Source organism: Muntiacus reevesi, chromosome 8, assembly GCF_963930625.1.
Source record: "Muntiacus reevesi chromosome 8, mMunRee1.1, whole genome shotgun sequence".
Classification (NCBI taxonomy): domain Eukaryota; kingdom Metazoa; phylum Chordata; class Mammalia; order Artiodactyla; family Cervidae; genus Muntiacus; species Muntiacus reevesi.
In genome coordinates, this window is record NC_089256.1 from 5,273,591 (window position 1) to 5,285,262 (window position 11,672).

The following is an 11,672-nucleotide window of genomic DNA, read 5'->3' on the forward strand; positions in this document are numbered from 1 at the left end:
CCGCGCGCCCGCGTCCGCCGTGCGCGCACGCGCACTGCTCGCTGGGGGCGCGAGAGCTGCGGCGGAGGTGGCCGCCTGCGGGACGAGCGGGGTCTCTGAGAAGAGAAAAGGAGCGACTCACGGAAGGGGAAGAGAAGCTGGAATGACTCACACCGAAAAGTAGCAACAGTGTAGGAAGGTGGGAAGGATGAGGTGCCCGCGCGTCCCTGACGCCTCACGCCCCGGTTCGTGCGCGCTGGCTCTCCAGAGGGAGGGCGAGGGGGCAGGGGGGCGGGGCTGGCGGGGCGGAGCTAGCGCGCGGCCGAGGCGGCGTCAGCGTGGGCTCCCGGGGGCGGCCTTGGGGTGGGGGAGGGTTGCTCCACGGGGCGGAGCTCGAGCTTTTGGAGGCGGGGTACACCCGCGAGCTCCTGTAGTGAAATTATTTAATACTTTTCGTAGCAGTTATTCTTTTCTGATTGTTGCCTTTTACTGGAACCTGTTTTTTGCCATTGTGGAAACAGTCCCCTTAGGGGAAAAAAATAAAGGAGCCGCAGAAGCCTATTGCAAGCCCCTGCCCTCCGCTCGACGCGCCCGGGGCGGAGGCCGAGAGGCGGGGCGGTGTGCTCTCGGGGCCTTATACGGGTGGGGGCGCGCGCCCGGGGGCGGGGCGAGGCGAGGCCGCGGCGGGAGCTCGCCTCCCCGGGTCCCGCGCGCCGCTCGCTCCGGGGGCGGAGAAAACGTGGGAGAAGGTGTTAGTTGTGGAGGGACTGTTAGGGGCTTCACCTTCGGCATCTGTCACGTCTGTGAAGGCGTCTTAAATTAAAGCTGAGTGGGCACCAGAAAAGAGAAGTCTGCGAGGCATCGTGATAACAAAGGCAAAATAGGATGAAGAGAGAACAGACGCGGCCTGGCGTCGCCGGGAAATCTGCCCTAGCCATTGCGAAGGGGCAGGGGCTAGCTAGTTTGCTCCCCGGCAGCTTTCCCAGCCGGTTTCCTTCAACTGAAGGCGTTTTGTTCAACTCCGGGGAGTCTGTCCCAGGGCCTTCCTTGAGGGTCCTTTAGGCGCGGGCAGGCCCTCACTTCCCCCCCTCGGACTCAGGCCTGCCCCAAGACCCGCGACGCGCTGCTGTGACAATAGTCATGGGGACCCGGGCCGCCTGGTGCTCCACAGCTGCATCTTGGCTCAGCTTCACGCCACGACAGCAAAAATAACTCGGAAATCTGTAGCTCCAGCGCCTTATTTTGGTAGAAGTTTAAGGGAACCCAGACTCTACAGTAGCTGAAATATGCAGTTATAATGCTTTTCAGTTTTAGCGCTAAAGTAATTCAATAAGTAGTTTTTCTCATGGACAAGTGATTCCTCATGCAGTGTTAAAATATCTGGGTTTTAACCAAGTTCATGATAGGGATTGAACAATGATGTTTAGGAGACCCATTCACTGGCATGTAGAAATCAACTCTAGAAGGGCTTAATGAGAAAAGTCTGTACTGGTTTCTGTGTGGTGTTCTCAACATTGTTTTCTTGTGAAAGGAAGAGCTATACTCGAGAAGTACTGTTGTAGTCAGTGTTTTGATATAAGAATTCACACTTTGGGGGAAAAAACATACTTGTAAAATTAATAAATATATTCAAAATATATTCAGGGTAGAAGTGACTTTTAAATGATGTTACATTGACTACAGACAAATTGGGCGGTTTTAGTTCTTCCACTTTGTACAAAGTGAAAGTTTGATAGAGCTAAGGATTTTTCGAAGCCTTTGGCAGTAACTTGATTTACCTTACTTTCAGAGCATTCCATAACTTCATAAAATGTAGAATTATGAACAGTATCTCCAATGAGGATTTCATTGATAGTTTGGTGTGATTGGTCTGGAGATGTCAGCTCTGCTGCTATCTCTGCTGATTTGTAAACTGGGCAAGTTATTACTAAACTGCAAAATTCTTATCCCTAACATCCTTTCTTCTGTCATTGAGATATGTTCAATTAATACTAGATGATTTATGTGGAATTGCTTTAAAACCATAAAATAACTACATACATTTTTATATTTTTATTTAGAATGAATGATTCCACTGGAATTTTTGCCAGTGGTTAAGCTGAGAGAATTGAGGTATAACTCAAGACTATTCCTGGAGGAGGGCATGGAAACCCACGCGGGTATACTTGCCTGGAGAATCCCATGGACAGAGGAGCCTGGTGCAGTACAGTCCACAGGGTCGCAAAGAGTCAGACATGACTGAAGCGACTGAGCAGGCACCCAAGACTATCTAGGGGATTACTAACAGGATTAAGGAAGTACTGATTCTCTGTATAGAAAAGATCTTTGGAGTTCTTAGACCATTCTCAGCCTCCATGTCTTTGAAAATTGTATAGGCATCATTTGTAGAGTAGAAGTAAAAAATTGTTTCTAAGCTGTATATGTTGAATTTTGAAAAATACTTGCTTTGTATTAAATATTTTACATTTGTTTAAAAACACTAAAAAAATAAAAATAAAAACCCTGATACTCTTTTCAGTTACATTTTCTAGACTTTTACAAAGAAAGAAAGTCTTCTAGAACTTAATACATTTCTCAAGGAGGAAGAAAAAAGACTTTTTTTAATAGAGCTATATGAGATAAACTCAGCGTGTTTTGAAGTGCCATGTTAGGGTTTGGGGAAAAAAACAGTAAATGAAGGTTAATGTAATGGACAGGGAAGCCTGGCATGCTGCAGCCTAAGAGGTCACAAAGAGTGAGCAACTGAACTGAATGTACATTACCCACCTATCCTGTAAACTACTGAATGTTTTTGGCTAATGGATTGTGAGCTAACATCCAAAGTTCTTCCCCATAAGTTTAAGTAATAAAAAGTAATGTAATTTCCAGTACATTATAAATGTAATTTTACAATAATTCACTCTTATAAATGTATTCAATGGGTTTAAACATCATAGTATTTTGATACCCATGTTCAGTTAAGTTCAGTCCCTCAGTCTTGTCCAACTCTTTAAGATCCCATAGACAGCAGCACACAAGGCTTCCCTGTCCATCACCAACTCCCAGAGCTTACTCAGACTCATGTCTATCGAGTTAGTGATGGCATCCAGCCATCTCATCCTCTGTTGTCCCCCTTCTCCTGCCTTCAATCTTTCCCAGTATCAGGGTCTTTTCAAATGAATCAGTTCTTTGCATCAGGTGACCAAAGTGTGGAGTTTCAGCTTTAGCATCAGTCCTTCCAATGAATATTCAGGACTGATTTCCTTTAGGATGAACTGGTTGGATCTCCTTGCAGTCCAAGAGACTCTCAAGAGTTTTCTCCACCACCACAGTTCAAAAGCATCAATTCTTCAGTGCTCAGCTTTCTTTATAGTCCAACTCTCACATCCATATACAAATACTGAAAAAACCATAGCTTTGACTAGACGGAACTTTGTTGGCGAAGTAATGTCTCTGCTTTTTAATATACTGTCCAGGATGGTCATAGCTTTTTTTTCAAGGAGCGTGCATCTTTTAATTTCATGGCTGCAGTCACTATCTACAGTAATTTTGGAGCCCCAAAAATAAAAGACTCTCACTGTTTCTAGTGTTTCCCCATCTATTTGCCATGAGGTGAGGAGACCAGATGCCAAGATCTTAGTTTTCTGAATGTTGAGCTTTAAGCCCACTTTTTCACTCTCTTTCATTTTCATCAAGAGGCTCTTTAGTTCTTTACTTTCTGCCAAAAGGGTCATGTCATCTGCATATCTGAGGTTATTGATATTTTTCCCAGAAATCTTGATTCCAGCTTGTGCTTCATCCAGCCTGGAATCTCGCATGATGTACTTTGCATATGAATTAAATAAGCATGGTAACAATATACAGCCTTGACGTACTCTTTTTCCAATTTGGAACCGGTCTGTTGTTCCATGCCCAGTTCTAACTGCTGCTTCTTGACCTGAATACAGATTTCTCAGGAGGCAGGTAAGTTGGTCTGGTATTCCCAACTCTTGAAGAATTTTCCACAATTTGTTGTAATCTATACAGTCAAAGGCTTTGGCATAGTCAATAAAGCAGAAGTAGATGTTTTTTCTGGAACTTTCTTGCTTTTTCGATGATGTGGATGGTGGCAATTTGACCTCTGGTTCCTCTGCCTTTTCTAAATCCAGCTTGAACATCTGGAAGTTCACAGTTCACATACTATTGAAACCTGGCTTGGAGAATTTTGAGCATAACACTCCTAGCGTGTGAGATGAGTGCAATTGTGCGGTTGTTCCAGCATTCTTTGGCATTGCCTTTCTTTGGGATTGGAATGAAAACTGACCTTTCCCAGTCCCGTGACCACTGCTGAGTTGTACAAATTTGTTGGGATATTGAGTGCAGCAGTGTCACAGTATCATCTTTTAGGATTTGAAACTGCTCAACTGGATTTCCATCACCTCCACAAGCTTCGTTCATAGTAATGCTTCCTAAGGCCCACTTGACTTCGTGTTCCAGGACATCTGACTCTAGGTGAGTGATCATACCACTGTAGTTATCTGGGTCATGAAGATCTTTTTTGTACAGTTCTTTTGTGTGTTCTTGCCCCTTCTTCTTAATATCTTCTGCTTCTGTTAGGTCCATACTATTTCTGTCCTGTATGGTGCCCATCTTTGCATGAAATGTTCCCTTGGTATCTCTCATTTTCTTGAAGAGATCTCTAGTCTTTACATTCTGTTGTTTTCTGTTGTTCTGAAGAGAAGCTTAAGGCAAAGGAGAAAAGGAAAAATACACCCATTTGGGTGTGGAGTTTCAAAGAATAGCAGGGAGAGATAAGAAAGCCTTCATCAGTGATCAATGTAAAGAAATAGAGGGAAACAATAGAATGGAATACCCATCATATAGTTTTAAGAAATGAACTTGCTCTTAGATAATTAAAGTTTTACATTATGTCATTATTATATCCCCTATAGTTGTTGTTCAGTCACTAAGTTGTGGCTGACTCTGCGACCTCATGGACTGCAGTATACCAAGTTCCTCTGCCTTCCCCTATCTCCTGGAAGTGAAAGTGAAAGTTTCTCTGTCATGTCTGACTCTTAGCAACCCCATGGACTATACAGTCCATGGAGTTCTCTAGGCCAGAATACTGGAGTGGGTAGCCTTCCCTTCTCCAGGGGATCTTCCCAATCCAAGGATCGCACCCAGGTCTCCCACATTACAGGCAGATTCTTTGCCAGTTGAGCCACAAGGGAAGCCCACTACCTCGCAGTTTGCTCAAATTTATGTCCATTGAGTACCTAACATTCCAGGTTCCTATGCAATATTGTTCTTTACAGCATCGGACTTTAGTTTCATCACCACACACATCCACAACTGAGCATCATTTCTGCTTTGGCCCAACATCTTCATTCTTTCTGGAACCATTAGTAATTGCCCTCTACTCTTCCCCCAAAGCATATTGTACACCTTCTGACCTGGGGACTCATCTTTCAGTTTCGTATCTTTTTGCCTTTTCATACTCTTCATGGGGTTCTCATGGCAAGAATACTGAAGTGGGTTGCAGTTACCTCCCCTAGTGGCCACATTTTGTCAGAACTCTTTTCTATGACCCATCTGTTTTGGGTGGCCCTGCATGTCATGGCTCATAGCTTCATTGAGTTACTCAAGCCCCTTCACCATGACATGGTGGTGGTGATCCATCAATGGGTCCCCTGTAGCAGTGGTACTCAATTAGGGAATATTGCCTCTTGGTGGGGAGAGGGCACACTGGAAAATCTCTGGAAACATTTTTGGTGTCATAACCAAGGAGTCGGGACTGGTATCTAGTGGGAAGAGGCCAGGAATATTGCAAAACATCCTACACTGTACAAGGCAATTCCCAACAACAAAGAATTAACCAGCCCAAAATGTCAATAGTTGTGCTATTGAGAAATTCTGACCTACAGAATTCTACTGTTAGGTAGTAAGGTTTTAGGTATGAAAGTTTTATTGTTTAGCATTCTTTTCTGCAGCATAAAAAGTGTGCGTATTTACACTCATTGCATATCTTGTGATTATAATGTTATGAACCTTGTCAATTCAAAGAAACCTTGTATCATTACATCTGTTATTAGTATACCTCTGCTCAAAGTATAAATGTCACAATTTTGAGTTTTATAAAAATATTACTTTATTGAAATACATTTCTTAAGAGATTGAATTTTTTTATCATTTAAGTAAAGTTTTCATGGATGAGTTATTTATTGCTGTAATCTGACTAAGTTCAATATACTTCTTTTTCTCTTTTTCAACTTAAGAGATGTAAAGGCCAAAATGTCTTGTTTATTTGAGAGGAATTAAAAAATGTTATACAGTAATGTGTTTTAATAATTTTTATTCCTTCAGTGTTGTATGCCAAAAATCATTACTTAGAGTGGCTTATCAGAATATTTTAAATGACATATCAGTTAGGTTTTCCAGTTTAGAAGCAAAGCATTGGAATCTTGATTTAGAAAATGATTCCTTACTGAGTCACTAATTTTCTCATTATTGACTGTTTACTCCCCTGATTGTTATGTCCTGAAACAATGTATCACAATAAATTTAGGATGGGTAAGAGGCATTCCTTTTGGAAAGGCCAAAGAGACAATTCCGTGTACTTAAGTACCTAAAGCAGTGTCTGATTTAAGTGATTGTTTATTAGTAGTTGTATAGGTGGAGGGATGAACAATGGAAGTAATGAACACTTTAGGATTAAATACTATTGTAATAGTCCAAAACTGGAAATGACAGCTGATAGCAAAGAAGCTAGCTTCCCTTGTGACTCAGACAAGTCTGCCTGCAATGCGGGAGACCCAGGTTAAAGCTGATGAGAATATTCTGGATATATTCCAAAGACAGATCTAACAGAATTTACTCAAGGTTTGGATGAGAGTAGGAACAGCATCAGCTATCAATGCATAGTTTTTGCCCTAAACTATTAGAAGAGTTACCATTTTACTGAGGTGAAGAAGGTTGAGAGGAAAAGGATGAGAAAGATATTGCATTGGCCAACAAGTTTCTTTAGGTTTTTCTGTAACATCTCATGGAAAAACCTGAATGCCCTCCAGTTAAAAATAAATACAAAAAGAAAAACCTGAGCAAGCTTTTTGGCCAACCCAATACAAGTAAAATTTTCCATGTCCATTTACTTCAGTGCCACGTTTGTGTTTCTAAGCTTAATTTAGCTATTGAAACATGTAGTTATCTATCAATGTATGAATAATTATTACTTTTAGTCTAATTGAAAGAGCTGTGTCATCACAAAATGATGGGGTCTGCTCCCTGTTTTCAATTCTGACACCTAAAATTCAAATGCTTGACAGTGTTAACTATAACTCTTCCACTAACTAGTGTTCATTATCTGATTTATGTATATTAGATGTACCTTAAGGACAGGTTTTATAGTTAAAAGCTGTTCAGTGTTTCAATAATGTTTTAATCTCTTTTTACTATATTTTAAATCAATGACATTATGCACGGGTATCTTTAGGATGGGTTTAATATCAACCAGTTGGCTCTTGGATAAAAATAGACTTCTCAAACTCATAAACATCAAAACCATGATTTTCCTTGAGAACATTGAATCATAGTTTTTCTGACATGGTCAGAATAATTCAAACTAGCTCAAGTGCAACTGCAATTTACAATTCTTGATTTATATTAATTCTGATTAACATGCTTTCTAAGGAAAAGCATCACTACAAACAAAGCTAGTGGAGGTGATGCAATTCCAGTTGAGCTATTTCAAATCCTGAAAGATGATGCTGTGAAAGTGCTGCACTCAATATGCCAGCAAATTTGGAAAATCCAGCAGTGGCCACAGGACTGGAAAAGGTCAGTTTTCATTCCAATCCCAAAGAATGCTGGAACAACCGCACAATTGCACTCATCTCACACACTAGTAAAGTAGTGCTCAAAATTCTCCAAGCCAGGCTTTAGCAATACGTGAACCGTGAACTTCCAGATGTTCAAGCTGGTTTTAGAAGAGGCAGAGGAACCAGAGATCAAATTGCCAACATCCGCTGGGTCATTGAAAAAGCAAGAGAGTTCCAGAAAAACATCTATTTCTGCTTTATTGACTACGCCAAAGCCTTCAATTGCATGGATCACAATAAACTGTGGAAAATTCTGAAAGAGATGGGAATACCAGACCATCTGACCTGTTTCTTGAGAAACCTGTATGCAGGTCAGGAAGCAACAGTTAGAACTGGACATGGAACAACAGACTGGTTCCAAATAGGAAAAAATGAGTACGTCAAGGCTGTATATTGTCACCCTGCTTATTTGACTTATATACAGAGTACATCATGAGAAACGTTGGGCTGGAAGAAGCACAAGCTGGAATCAAGTTTGCCGGGAGAAATATCAATAACCTCAGATATGCAGACGACACCACTCTGATGGCTGAAAGTGAAGAGGAACTAAAAAGTCTCTTGATGAAAGTGAAGGAGAGTGAAAAAGTTGACTTAAAGCTCAACATTCAGAAAACTAAGATCATGGCATCTGGTCCCATCACTTCATGGGAAATAGATGGGGAAACAGTGGAAAAGGTGTCAACCTTTATTTTTTGGGCTCCAAAATCACTGCAGATGGTGATTGCAGCCATGAAATTAAAAGATGCTTACTTCTTGGAAGGAAAGTTATGACCAACCTAGATAGCACATTTAAAAGCAGAGACATTACTTGGCCAACAAAGGTCCGTCTAGTCAAGGCTATGGTTTTTCCAGTGGTCATGTAAGGATGTGAGAGTTGGACTGTAAAGAAAGCTGAGCGCTGAATAATTGATGCTTTTGAACTGTGGTGTTGGAGAAGACTCTTGAGAATCCCTTGGACTGCAAGGAGATCCAACCAGTCCATCCTAAAGGAGACCAGTCCTGGGTGTTCATTGGAAAGACTGATGCTGAAGCTGAAACTCCAGTACTTTGGCCACCTCATGCGAAGAGTTGACTCACTGGAAAAGACCCTAATATTGGGAGTGATTGGGGGCAGGAGGAGAAGGGGATGACAGAGGATGAGATGGCTGGATGGCATCACCGACTCGATGGACATGGGTTTGGGTAGACTTCGGGAATTGGGGATGGACAGGGAGGCCTGGCGTGCTGCGATTCATGGGGTCGCAAAGAGTCAGACACGACTGAGTGACTGAACTGAACTGAACTGATTAACATGCAATATTACATAAGTATTTTCTACCTTAACTAGACTAATCCAGAGAGGCACATTTTCTCTTAATAAATTTTTATTACTTCTGGTTTTTATTCCCCCAGTTTGTTTCAGCAGAGAAAGTAAGATACGCAAAGACAAAAAACAGCATTTCAATGAGAGATCACTTACTACCCTGTATTAAGATCTATTGAAAACTTAAACCAAAACCTATGTAAATTAATATTATTTTCTATTTTTAGGAGTTGGCATACATACTGGAAGTGTCCCTTATCTAATTTCACCAAGTACAAGGTTCTGAGGTTTTGGGTTCTTAGAGTTCTGTGGAGAGACAGGTACATACCTATTAACTTTATTAACATGTTTGTGAGAAATGTGACTTAAGTAAATATTAAAGGACCATAAACAAGAAGTTCCTATAGCTATAGTTATAGACATTATCTTTGCACTGATAGCACTTCTTTTAGAGTTCACTAATATAATTTTGCTTCTTTTTTCCTTCATAGTCTGTTTTCCTCATAAGTAAGCCTCACATTCTGTGCCTCCTAGTTCCCTGAATCTGCTTATGATGTTCCTGCCATCTCTGCTGGATGATAGCAACTGTAAGCCCAATGCTCGCTGTTAAGCAAGCAAGCCAAAAAGCTGGGAGAACCATAGCTGCCCTTTTCAGAGCGACAGCATCTTCTGGGTAGCTAATGCTTACCCAGAAGCATTAGCTAGGACTTCTAAGTAAAGATCCCTTCATGGAAACCACACATATAGGTAAAATATCTGAGTAGTCTCCAGCCTAATTGCTGTGCCCATTATATAAAGATCAGCCGCAGCTGAGGAAGCCTATTTATGCCTTGTGTTTGAGTATCATAATGTGTATTTAGTATTCAAAATTATGTGCTTGATGTATGTTTTTGTTTTTTTCCTTATAAAACAGTTTATAAACCATTTAGGCAAATAATTAAGAATTCCCATTTTGGGGACCTAAAGCTTTTGTCACTAATTCCTATGTGTGGGGTGTATGTATGTGGGAGGGCATTCCCCACATCAGCAATTCTCTGACATCAGCTGGACGTCCTACAATTTGACTTGATTCTGACATTATGTATCTGGAGACAGTATTAGATTCCACAGATTAAGGACTCAGTCCCACAAGACTGCCCTATAGTTCAGAAGAAAATTGTGAGCCCAGGTTGTTACCTGGTCTTCTGATGACCAGCTACAAATCAGAGGTTCCCAGGACCCACTCCTTGGGTTATAGGTTAAGAAGTCAGTCCTACAAGACTCCCACTCCCACTTCAGAAGCCAGTTGTAAGTCTAGGTTATCACCTATGCTTCTCACCATATGCCATCCTTGGATTTGGTTAATTTGCTAAAGTGGCTCAAAAAACTCAGAGAAGCATTTTATGTACTATATTATTGTTTTATTATAAAAGAATATTACTCAGGAACTGCAAAATAGAAGAGATGCATAGGGCAAGGTATCAGAAAAGGACTCAAAAGTTTCCATGCCCTCCCTGAGTGTGTCACTGTCCTGACTCTCTACCTGTTCACCAACCCAGGAGTTCTCTGACCCATCCTTTTAAAATTTTGTGGAGACTTCATTACATAGTCACAGTTGATTAAACTTTTGTCGGCCATAGGTGATTGGTTCAACCTCCAGTCCCTTTCTTCTTTCCTCTCCCCTAGGACAGAGTGGGACTGAAAGTTCTAATTCTCTGTTTGAATTGGTTCCCCTGGCAGCCAGCAGCATCCTTAGGTGCTCTCCAAAAGTCATCTCATTAACATAGAACCAGCTGTAGGGGAAGGGGGCTTGTTATGAATAAGATATCTTCACCTTGATGGCTCTGGAGTGATTTAAGGAACTGAGGACAAGAGATCAAGTATTATAACAAAAGGTGCACACATTGCTGTCTGCCAAGTGTTTAGATTTGGGCCAGGAACCAGAGGCTAAATATGTATTTCTTATTATGTCCTATGACGTCTCTTATATGTGGAATCTAAAAAGAAATTACACAAATGAACTTATTTATTTACCAGAAACAGACTCACAAACTTACAGTTACCCAGGGTGGGGGACAGGGATAGTTACAGAGTTTGGGATGGACATGTACAGACTGCTATATTTAAAATGGATAACCAACAGGACATACTGTCTGACAGGGAACTCTGCTCAATGATATGTGGCAGCCTGGGTGGGAGGGGAGTTTGGGGGAGAATGAATACATTATATATATGGCTGAGTCCCTTTGCTGTCCACCTGAAACTATCACAACATTCTTAATTGGCTGTACTTCCATATAAAATAAAAATTAAAAAAAAAAACTCTACGTCACAGAAACTAACTGAAGAGATGTCTTATCATCTGGTATAATCTAATTGTAGAGTGTGGCCCGTAGAGCTATGAGTTCAAAATAGAAATATAACTGATTCACCTGTCTATCCAATTTGACAGATTGAGGGCTTTTTTCTTTTTTTTGTCTTCTAGGAAATAGTAAAGCTCTAGTTATTTTTTGAGAAGTTGTTACTGAACCTAATTTGTGTCCACTTGCCTGCCTTGTAGCAAAGCCAACCTACTGACA

At 41.2% G+C, this 11,672-nt stretch overlaps 1 long non-coding RNA gene across 1 annotated transcript; it reads left to right on the plus strand.

Annotated features, from left to right (window-relative positions):
- The first annotated feature begins 96 nt into the window (after positions 1-96).
- On the plus strand, positions 97-11,263 carry LOC136173232 (uncharacterized). Its single transcript, XR_010664191.1, has 3 exons — positions 97-224; positions 4,107-4,449; positions 9,649-11,263. It is a non-coding gene; the product is annotated as an uncharacterized lncRNA (long non-coding RNA).
- The last annotated feature ends 409 nt before the right edge of the window (positions 11,264-11,672 follow it).